Source organism: Lutjanus erythropterus, chromosome 2 (assembly GCF_056507025.1).
Source record: "Lutjanus erythropterus isolate fLutEry1 chromosome 2, fLutEry1.hap2, whole genome shotgun sequence".
NCBI classification, from domain to species: domain Eukaryota; kingdom Metazoa; phylum Chordata; class Actinopteri; order Lutjaniformes; family Lutjanidae; genus Lutjanus; species Lutjanus erythropterus.
The window spans coordinates 10,941,393-10,953,452 of record NC_139318.1 but is presented as its reverse complement, the minus strand read 5'-3'; the positions used below and the strand labels follow the sequence as shown (position 1 = coordinate 10,953,452).

Here is a 12,060-nt window from a genome sequence, read left to right as displayed (position 1 = left end):
CACAGTGCAGCGAGAAAGGCCTACAATAACCGCTTCAGCTGGCTTCATATTAGTTTGAGCTGCATCAAATTAGAAATTTACACACCAACTATAATAAATATTACAGATTTTTATGATACCTTTAAACAATCATTGTAATTTGTGTCTTGACTTAAAGTGATGATCTATTCAGCCAGTATGCAGTGAATGTATTGTGTCCCCTCAGAGTTGCCATAAGGCAGGAGTTGTTCTTGGTTCTGTTTATCACATGTGGGAGAGAAAATAAAAAGAAGCTGTTGCTGCGGGTCATTGCACTACCATTGCCTACGATTGCACATCTCCATGTTTTTTGTAATATTTTACTTATGAAACCTGCCCGGTTCAGCAAACCCAAGATGCTTGGTTACATTAGTGGCAGTGCTGTTTCTTTTCTACATGCTGCTGTTAGTGTGTTTCTTTCAGCATTTTCTTAGCCTAGCTTCCTCAGTACAGCTAGCCAGCTAACCTTGTTTCAAACTTCAGAGGCTGAACAAATCTAAGCTGTGGACATGTGGTGTGGGGACAAAGACTCTCCAAACCATCGTCCCTCGTGATGTTTTTCTGTGGACTTCATATGCAGTTCTGGTAGATATCGCACAACCCAACAATGCAGTGTCTGAAATATGAAACATATTAAGTGGAAATGACTCTTTTTAGCTGTCAGTGCTGCAACAATTATTTTCAAAATACATGAATCCCTTAATTACTCCTTTTGAATAATCAAGTCATATATTCTTTAAAATGTAAGGAAAGTAAAAAATGCTAATCACCATTTCCCATAGCCAAAGGTCACATCTTGAAATTACTTGTTTTATCTTACCAATATTGTCTCAAAAACAAAAATAACTAAGATAACTAAACTAACAAAGATATATAAGTAAGACAGAGAAATATGTTATCAGACTATTTATATTAGTGTACAGTACAATGTTTCCAAACCAAGTCGGGCTTGACATAAATAAATGTGTTAGCACATACAGTATGCTAACACAACCCCTGTCTTCCCCTGAGGATACAGTATCATCTTTCCTTCCCATGTACTTGACACCTGTTACTGTGCCTTCCATATCAGCTTTCCATCACAGTCCAGTCCACAGTATCACCTGACACTGTCCTTACATCACTAATTTCTGCCCATTGACGACCACAGATATATATGTAGACACAGCGTTGAATGCTTCAGACCATTGCTGCGATATGTCAGTGTCGCTGCCATATTGATCAGGGCAAGATTGGCCTGTAAGCAAATAAATGTAAAAGTGGGAGCTGCATTTTTTCTGGATGAAAAGCACTGTAACATTTACATTTTTCTAAACCAATTTCGAGTTTATATTCCACGGTTTATGATCTACGTGGAGTAGATAAAAAAGTTTTTTTTTTTTAACTTACTCCACAGACTCAACTCATTGAAATTGGTTGAGGAATGTAAATGTTGTGCTTTGCCAGGTCCAAAATGGCCGTGCAGTTGACGTACAATCCAAAAGCCAATGCAGCATCAATGTATACATGTCTGTCAGCGACCGACTGTAACGAAAGGGGCTAATGTTGCTGGCAGACACTTTCCTGTAAATAGTTGTCTTGATGGAAACGCCTCTGTAAATATGACCAGCTCATCCGTATGAGACATGTGTTGCTGTTACAATAGAGTACAGTACAGTAGGTGAAAGGGTATACATACACACACAGGACAACTTGCGTACTGTATTTCAAAAGGAAGCAGCTAAGCCTCTTAGCAACACAATGCAACCTTGAACAGACCTCTACATCAAAGACGCCGTGTTCTATTGAATCTCTGACATGGTTTCCTCGTCATTGTATAAACACACACCTACATCTTTCCTCCATGTTGCTGCTAACATGCAGTCTTTCTCCACTGCCCACTGTCCCTGTCACACGGCTCAGAGCAGCCTGTCTGAGTGGACCAGCGGGGTGCTCGGTTTCGGTCCACGGGGCAGGTGATAATGACTTCCCTCCCTTCCCCGCTTCTCCTCCTCCTCCTCCTCCTCCTCATCCCAAGCTGCAGTGGTGAAGGTGACTGCAGCTGGATGATTTCTTTCTTTCTAAACTGCAGGGGATATGAGTTGGAGGGTGAGTGGGGTCTGAGATCTGGTGCACTGTAAAAAGTCACACAGGAATTTAGTGGAATCAACTAATCTTTTTTTATTATCTTAACATAAATATACAGGTTGTATTTATTCAATTGAATTTAGAAGTTCTGGTGTTTAACTTAAATTCTTTTGACATGTAATGTTGATCCATACATCCATAATGATAAATCCAAAATTCAACACATTACTATTATATATTTATCAATTTTTGAAACTTGAAAAAGTTGTTGTTGTGTTAGTGTTGTGTTCTTTTAACCAATCAGGGGTTGTGCTCCTGAATTGTCAATCGATCAGAGGCTATATTCCTGGCTTGTTGTGTGTGGTGGCGCTGACCAGTAGGTGTATTCAAAGATCACTGTGCTGATCTGAACCTACTGTGAGATTGGCCCTTCAAAATAAAACTTGCAGTGATGAGTTACTGTGCAGTTGTCATCACAGCACTACCTGAGACCCTTTTTTTTAGATAGATTAATAGAAGAAATCATGCATGATGAAAACTTGCTGTGTCTCAAATAGACTTTAGCATGAGTCATGTGATGAGTGTACCGATACAAAATAACTTCAACGTATCTTTTCAAATTCTGTCAACTAAAAGTTTAAGGCAGCCCAGAAACAATTTTTTTTAAGACAGGTTTATTTTTACAGTGTCTATGTCTGTGTGTGTGTGTGTGTGTGTGTGTGTGTGTGTGTGTGTGTGTGTGTGTGTGTGTGTGTGTGTGTGTGTGAGTATCTGTCCAGGTGGGGGTGTTCCTTTCCAGTATTAAACCGGTAACAGAAGAGGCTCACATAACACTCCATTAATGATGAATGCTAGTGGCTGAGCACCTCTACAGCCATCCATCTCTATTGTCTGCCACACCGCACCCTAATGACACCTTCACTATAAAATCCACTGACTGACAATCCAAACAAAATCAGCTCATTCTGGCATGGTTTGAAAAACAAAGGACAAATGTAGCACAGTGATTCAACAGGAAATTACTTTGTGGGGGGTTGTGAAACTCGGCGCATCTCATATTCACACAAGTCTCCAGCGTCTCTCTCCTTATTGTGCCTCCATCCCTTCTGGCACTAAACGTGTGAAACACTCACATGGGGTTTTATGCGTTGAGCATTATCGATCACCGTGGATCCGAGGCTGTGGGGTACGTCTGCTGTGAGAGCATGGTTGATTTTTTCCATGTACTTCTCTATTTGCACCCGAGAGGGTAATAATAGCAGCTCAGGCCCTTTCCACTGCCCCCCCCCCCCTTTACCTTACACACACCCGTGGTGGAGAGAGTCTCATTGTGGTGATTATCATCCAGGCTTTCAAATATCCTCTCAACATCATCACTGCACAGTTCTCCCGGTGTGTGTGTGTGTGATCTGTGCAGTGTGTATTTAAGAGGAAAATTGGGAGAAATGGAGAGCGATCACAAGAGCAGGATGGAAGGATAGATGGAGAGGCACACAAGCAGCATAATTACAGGGAAGACCCCCCCTATTCCTTTTTCCAAAACCTCGTAGGCAAGCCAGCAGCAGCACAGGCAGAGGAAAAGGTGGTAGAGGGCTTCGCTTTGTTCTTATTTTCATTTTCTCAGCCTCACAGCAATTACATCCCAGCCTGAGAGACACATGAGGAGGAGGAGGAGGAGGAGAGGAGGAGAACACAAACAAAGAGGGATATTCTGCTCTGGAGTGTAACGCTGCATAGATTTGCCGGGTTCAAGGCTACCTCTGCTGCCTGAGGTTGTGGATGAACCCACCAGGATGAAGGTGTTGTTTGGATCTGGAAGCAGATCTCCATCTCACCTGCCCACCTGTGCAGCAGCGTACAGGTTTTTTTTTTGGGGGGGGGGGTTGTGTGAACTGAGAGTTGGGTTAACCAGGAATCATCATGAGGGACACAACAACCATTCCATACATGCTCATATACGATAACGTCGCAGGTGAAAACATATAACAAGACATTTAAAGGTTCAGCAGTAGGTTGTGCAAGCTCTCTGCCTGCATCTCAAGGGGAAAGTGCTTTTACCTGCTAGGAAAGGCCACACTCGAGGCAAAAAGCCTGCTGTCACAGCTGGCAGGATGCGATTTATTGTACAAATGGGGATAGAATGGGGCACTCAGACGGTCTCTCGTCAAAGACATTCACGGTGTTGCACTCGTACGCACAAAACGTGACAGAGGTACTTACATGAAGAACGAAAAATGAGAGCTTGAGAGAGAAGTTCAATTCTCCAATACTTTGTGAATTCGGCACACGTGGCCAATCTCTGCATGTGGTGGGCGTGCTTGTCGGAAAAATTGTTGGGGGCAGACCGCAATGGTGATCGGAAAGGTGACGGAAAGGGGGTCTCAGCACTTCAGCATCAGAACCTTAATGGCTAGTTTTTTTCCTGATTGTCAGATTGTTAAATGCTTTTTTCCACATCTTTCCAACATTGGAATTGGCGAGGCTGCACTTCTGTAACTTTCCATGACTGACAATCCAACAACCACTTCATGCAACATCCTCCCCAATCAAGGCAGGTGTGCTTAATCATTGTATTTTATCTCATCTCATTTTTTTCTTACTTTTGTAGTGGTTTTAAATCAAATGTCTTATTAATTTATTGGTCATTTGCTGGTTTTAATTTATTTTATTTTCTGTCTTATGTCTCATCTTATTTCTTTACTCTATCATCATAAGTTTTATGGCTTCTATATCAAACCAAGATCATGATCTTTCCCTAACCCTAATGACGTGCTGCCAGTGCCTAAACATAACCATAAAAAATTGAATAATGCTGTAGTCACTACTGTATTGGGGGATGAAATATTTTGGAAGTAAACAAAAGTGAGCAAACATTCAGTATCAACATTTTGGGACACATCAGATGAGTTCATTAACAACATTTCCTCATTATGTGACGAGAAAAGTTCATCCAGTCTCAAATTGTGTTTCCTTCAAAATAAAATCAGTTGTATATAATTGTATTGCATATCTGAGATATGGTTATATCTAACACGTTCTTCTAATGTCATCTTTGCAACTTTGTCACTATAATCTCTGACTGTTAGCCTGCAACGGTTTTAGGTTTGTGGGAAATAGACTGCTCTGTGACAACAGAAATGTCAAATAAAAAACAAGATGACATTGTTTACCATTCCTGTCTGGACAAATGCATGAACTGCATGACATACTGTTAAGCAAGATTATGTTGTAGAGCTTAATTTTCAGTAATAGGCATGTAATTTTAGTGATAGTTTTTTTTTCTGAAACAGAATTGGAATGTACAGGGATTTATTAGCACAATATAGCAGAAATGGAGTATAAAAGTATGTTTTCATAATCACCTGAAAATAAGATTTTTTTTGCAGGTTTTGCAGCCAAAAAACAAAATCTTGCATACTGGTCCTTTAAATGCAAAACAGAATCCTTCAGGTATCTTTTATGAATTATGATTTTGCCATCTTCTGTTTCTGTCTATTGTTTCAATGTAGTTATTGTCCAAAATACTTTGAAATTCTCAAAGGTTATTCTTTGCATCAACATGTATGCAGCTGTATCTGAATTTTCATACTTCAGTGAGACTGGATTTTGGTTTCACTTGCCCAGTAATGAGACAATTAATTCACTTTAATGCACAGAATCATATTTGTTTGTCAAAGCTGACCATATCAGCTACATAAGACAATCATAAATGAAGATTGCAAAGAGTGGAGCATAAGTTTACAAATTGGTCTATGTCCAGATTTTTTATTTATTTATTTATTTTTATTATTATTTATATTATTTATTTTATTTACAGTTGTCTTCATGAAGGGTGAATGATGATGTATCACCAGCATAATGCATCACCTAATTTGCAAAGGTTGTTGTAGTGGCATAAACCATGCTCTGTTTGAATTGTGATTAATTTCCCACTATCATTCCCCTGAGACAGGGGGCTTTTACTCTGAAGTGCTCGGGTCAATAGCCACTGATACACATGAGCAACCTATAAATCCATCCTTGTGTCCATTCTTTAAATAATTCATAAGGAGGTGGCTTCCAGCGCTGCATTTTATGTGGAATTTGTCCACAAACTAGCAAGTGTCTGTCCTTAAACAGATTGTAGCTAGTTTTAATGCAGTCTCTTTCATCTAAATGATATGGAAACCAGCTCCCAGAGGAATTCCCAACCAGCTGAGAGCCACTCTGCAGGGCTGATGCTGCCGTTTTCTGCTCTGTTTTGAAGGGAAATAAACACACAAACCAACCCTGAGCATCATTATCCACTACAGCCGCACATAAAAGGACCAAATCCCTCAAAATCAAACAAAAGACAACAGCATTTTTTGTCCCACAAAACTCGCTGCACGTGGTATTTCTTGTAAACAAGAATCGTAAATTTTGAAACACACAATGAACCCAGAGGGTTTCACAATGTCTGTGTTTTGCACGAGAAACTCAGGGCCAGGCTCTTTGTTTTACTAAGGATGTCCTGTCTGACGGGACAAAGCAGACACGAAACAAGGAAAAGAGATGTAGCGTCTGTACACTGCTGAGCTGGTGCCCAGCCAATGAGGAACAGATTCCTGTTGACACAACTTTCGGTGTGAACCATGTTTGCAAGGTTTATGTTACGGAGGGCACCAGAGGCACTGAGGACATTTACAGCAAACACAGGAGCGCTGAGACATTTGGGATAAAAGTTTTTAGATTAAACATACTCAACAAGCAAAGCTCCAGCCTCTTAATTCAGATGTCTCCTCTGGACTGGGGTTTTGAATTGATTTCCTCTGCTAAGCCAATAGATTACTGTTGACCCACAAACACATTAACTAGAAAACAGTCCAGTGTCTGACCCTGAATTAGGCCTCCAGCAGCAAGCCTGTGTACATATATTTAAGTGCTAATCCATGACATGCATATCTCTCAATTCTGCCAAAAGCTAAGAGAGTTTCAGAGAGTAATGCCACACATTTTTGCTTTTATGTTCTGTAACTTAGAGCGAGACTGTGTAACTTCTGAGAGAAGAAACAGCACATTTTCTTCTCACAAATGAAAAGTGTAAATCACAAGGAATAAAATGCACCAATTGCTCAAATGCTCAATTCAAAACACGCATAGATTTTTGCTGTTACAGCCTTATTTGATCCGGTAGCTTGTGGTGGCTAATGCTAGCACATTTTGGGTTTTCCTCAATAAGGCATGCTACTGATTCAGTTAAGCTGGAGTTTTGGGACAATTTTCCTGAGATTCAGCCCTCCTGAGAACTTCAGTCTGTACCGATGTTCAGCACATTTTATCCAGTGATGTGAGGGGTTTATTATGACTTGTTTCCACCTGTGTTACTGTGGCATTTTAGCTAAATACTAAACTAATGTTTAGCCAACAGTAAATTAGCATTTAGCAGTGGTTGTTTCTCACTTTCAAGGGGACTCCATCAATTGTACAGATCACAAGTTCAGTTTACTTGTCATGAGGTGTTTTACACAACCTTTGAAAATAGTTGAATAATGTCTTCTGAGGCTCGGAGGGGAGCACTTAGCGTCTCACCCTGATGATGTCATGAGGGCTAAACTGTAGGATCAAGTGTTTTTTGGAGCATAACCCATACAAAGGCTAAAAGACAGGATTTCCTGGCCTCTGCTGCTGCAATTTTCATCATTCTTTTGGCTTTTACCTTCTTGTCCGTCCCTTCCTTTCTGTCCCCTAACTTTATGGAAATTCAACACTATGTTACTGAAGTGAACCTTTAAGTTGTTGTGTAATGTTTGTTTATATGAAGATGGAGGATAACTATTTATGGCTCACACATTATTGGTCAGTAACGGGAAATTTATATTTTTCTTTATAATTCCGATAATTAATTTATACCCCAAAATATCCCCTATTATTGTATCTGATTTGACAGATTATTTCAAAGCATTTATTTGACTTTTTGGCCAAAATGCTCTATAAAGGCCAAATTCTGATGTGATGTTTTGATGTACTTTACTTAAAAAAAGTGAACATTTGACATGTCAGAACTCTTTTTTGGTTTGGTTTGGTTTTGTTAGTTTTTGGATGCCAGATTTAGTTAGGTGAGAGATATGGATTATTAAATCATCCATCTTTGCTCACTACATCTGAGCCTTTCTTACCCTCAGATGTGCTGAATCTACAGGTTATATAAACTTCTTAAAATAGAAAAATGTGAAATTGTCAGTTATCTTATCTGTATTAGCCCTGAGAAGCAGGTAATTATTGGTTATCCATATCGGCTGAGAAAAGTCCATATCATGCATCCCTATTTTACATGTAAAGTATGTATGTTAACTTATACTGTTACCTGTAGGCTACATAACAACAGCGTGCATAAAGTGGACAGATTTAACTTGATGTTCTCACCAGTCACATACCAGACTTTGATCAAGAGTTTGATCTTTCTGAGGTGAGGAAATCCGTCAGAACCAGTCTGGCAGGAACTTGTTTTTGACCACAGGTGTTGAATTGTATGAACCTGCATGACAACAGTATCACATAGCCCAACTGACAAACGCTCTCATTCAAATCTGCGCAAAGAGGGTTATAATAAAGACGTGTGGGAAAGGAAAAGAAAAATGCTGATAATCAACTTTTAACACAAAACAGGGGCTTTGAGGAGAGGTGGGAACACATCATCAGCTCAGGTCACACTGCTGGTGTTTAATCTTGTTTACCCTTTCAAAGACCGCCTTGTATGGATAAGGCTGTTAATGGACCCTGATTGGCAAATGACTCCTGTCTGTGGCGGGGCGAGCAGTGGTGTTGGAATATTCTGTGGCTGTTAATAGCTTTATTGAATCGGAAGTGCTGACCCCATTAAAAGCAGCTGAACATCCTAGACTAAAGTCAACACAAAGCAGCGCTGCCTTTGCACTTTGTGTGTGTCAGAAAGAGAGAAAGAGAGGCAGCAGCACATGTTGCTCTCATGTGGCACAAATTCAATCTAGTCACCTATACAAACCAGTTCTGTGCCTTTGTTCTTTATCAGTCACATGCCTCATGTCACTGGGTTTCCTCATGCCAGGCCTGCTGTGTATCACAACAAATGAATGATACTGTTGGTAACACTTCATTTGGAGGATGTGCATGAGGCTGTCATTACATTGTCATAACCATGTCATGTGCGTGGTGATGAGATTGGTCAACAGTGAGGATGACTACTTTCATACAGAGATCCTAAAATATACAAAAAGTGTGGTAACACTTCATTTGCATGAGACAGTATCACTGTCATTACACTGTCATAAACATGTCATGATACCTATCGTAAACATGAGGGAGTCTTTATGAATGTGTGTTTGTTGTCATTAACTGTCATTCGGTCAATTTAATGTCATTTTTAATGCAAAGTTGACATTCTTTGAGATGTCTTTGTTAAGACAACTTGACATTAATCAAGCCAATAATTTCTTTGTTATGACAACCTGACATTAATCGAGACAACAGAACCTGTCACTGTCTTTGTTGTGACAGCTTGACATTAACCAAGACATCATAACCTGTCAGTGTCTTTGTCATGACAACTTGATTTGATTACCAGATTTAAAGAAACTGTTTAGCTTCATGTTTTAACATTACATTACACTGTCATACATGGTTTGTTTTGACACTGGCTGACCATTCAGCCAATGACCATTATAAGTATGTTGTGAATATTTTCCTTGTTGTGGTACATTTTAGGCTTGTCATGGAGATGCCATTAAGTTTTCCTACATTGTGAAATGTTTTTGCAGCACTGAATAATTTCCTGAACTTCCAAATAAAGTGGTACCATTTGGACTTGTCATAAAGATGTCATTAAATTTTATAAGGCCAGTGGCGACTGGCTGTCATGAGACCGTTTTAAAATATGTCATGAATATCTTCCTTGACTTCAAGTAAAGTGTTACATTTTGGACACTTTATGACAACAGTCATAAACATTAACATAAAGACCCCTTCATGTTAATGACAAGTGTTATGATATGGTTATAACAGTCTTATGCAAATAAAGTATTAATGCACTTTTTATATATGACACATATTTTTGAAGCTCTGTTCCGATGAATGCTTTCATAAGCATTCATCCTGTTTTTTAACCAAGCTCAGCACCACACACTGGCATTTTAAGTATCAGGAAATGGTTATGACAGTCTTATGCAAACCCTTTAAAGTGTTACCAAACTTTTTTTTAGTATGAAATATATTTTTGGAGCTCTGTATGAAAGTATTCATCCTGTTTTTAACCAATCCCGCACCACACACTCTTATTTTTCATGGTCTGAGGTGACACAAGACCACGACAGGATATCATGCCTGCCTCTCTATTGTTTGTTTTGTCCAGGAAACAGGATATTCACATGAGGAGAGCAGACCAGCTGACCACAAGGAAGGGTTAGATATTCATTTTTACTTTAAAAAGAACAGAGGGAGCTTACACACTTATTTTTCTCCAATCCTTTCACTTTCAGGTGCATCACAGGTATCCCTGTGCCATCCAATCTCCTGTCAGTGTTTAAACTGTCTAAGTAACAATGAACAATCCTAGTACAAATTTCTGACCAGCAAAGCACTCATGTTGACATGTCAACAGTTCAGCACCCAGCTGACATTCAGTCAGCAGAAGTAAAAGACATGCACATGCCAGTTCACAGGAGGCGTGGATCCATTTCCACTCAAACAGAGCAAGTGAGCGTTGTTTTGGACTGATGTAGTGAGGAATAACCACAAAAGACACTATTCTCCACAGAAATGGTTCTTACAACAGAGCATTTAAAGGCAACAAATAATGAAAAAAGTACCAAACAAGAGCAAAATGTGATTAAATATGCAGGATAACAAAGCGATCTGTGCGGCTGCCAGAAAAGCTGTTTCAGGTGATCACTTGTTAAAATAAATGAGAAATAAGCTCTAGGTGGTTTTGTTTGTGTAAAATAAAACGTTTCTCACCTTTTGTCTTTTGTTGTGATCTGATCGCTCCCACTTATTGTCTGCGTCTCAGCCGGCACCGGTCACTCAAATAAATCCACTCTCTCTCCCCTCCCAAGCCGAGACTTTCACAATAAAAGACTTGTTCAAAATGAATGAAGATCTGCGGAGTTCATCGGAGATCGGGGCTGAAAAGTCCGGGGAAGGGAAGCGGCTGCGGACTGTTCGGCATAATAACCCTCCCGCACTCCATACAGTCAGCCAGTCAGTCGGTGAGTCAGTCCCATCCATCCACACTCCCCGCCTCCTCCTCCTCCTCCTCCTCCTCTCCGCTACCTTCCACTCATGCAGGATGGGACAGATGACTTTCCCCTCTGCCTCAGCGCAGCGCACGGCTGTTGGCCAATGGAGGAGCGCTCTCTGCTGCGGAAACACACTACTGACACTGAGAATGAATTAAAAATCAAAATAACATTAAACACTCAAGCAAAAGTAGGACCATCTACATGGATCAGGAAAAATTCTGATCCTTAGTTATGTGTTCTAGTGTAAGATTTTTATTACATCAGTGAAATCTTAATTTGCAACACACAATGCTACATGTAGACTTTTTTTTTTATAGTTCTGTTTTGTCTGAATTATCTAATGTGCTCTTCATTTAGATGTACACAGTAAAATATCAGGTAACTCTGGGAAACACTGCTGCCCTGGAGCCTAAGTGTGGAATGATCTTGAAGTCAGACCAGCACTTTTTCTCCGTGTAACAAAATACTCTTAGTTTCCCCCTGTTCAATTATCAAATGGATAACAGTTTTAGAATATTAGTTTGAGAAGGAGTTTAGCTAAATGGCACAATATAAACCATACAATCTCTTACTGACACAGCACACAGTAAAGGACCAGTGTGTAGTATTTAGTGGTATCTAGTGGTGAGCTTGCAGACCTCTCTAGAGCCATTGTTTGGTTTGTCCATTCTGGGCTACAGTAGAAACATGGCAGTGCAACACTGCGGTGGATGGAGAGCTGCTCATTTTAATGTATCACACA

At 39.9% G+C, this 12,060-nt stretch overlaps 1 protein-coding gene across 1 annotated transcript in view; it reads right to left on the bottom strand.

The window, feature by feature from the left end:
• Positions 1–11,260, bottom strand: part of frmd4ba (FERM domain containing 4Ba) — a 62,033-nt gene extending 50,773 nt beyond the window's left edge. Inside the window, 1 exon segment of the mRNA XM_084727844.1 lies at positions 11,035–11,260. The gene's annotated coding sequence lies outside the window, so the exon portion shown is untranslated.
• Positions 11,261–12,060: the final 800 nt, after the last annotated feature.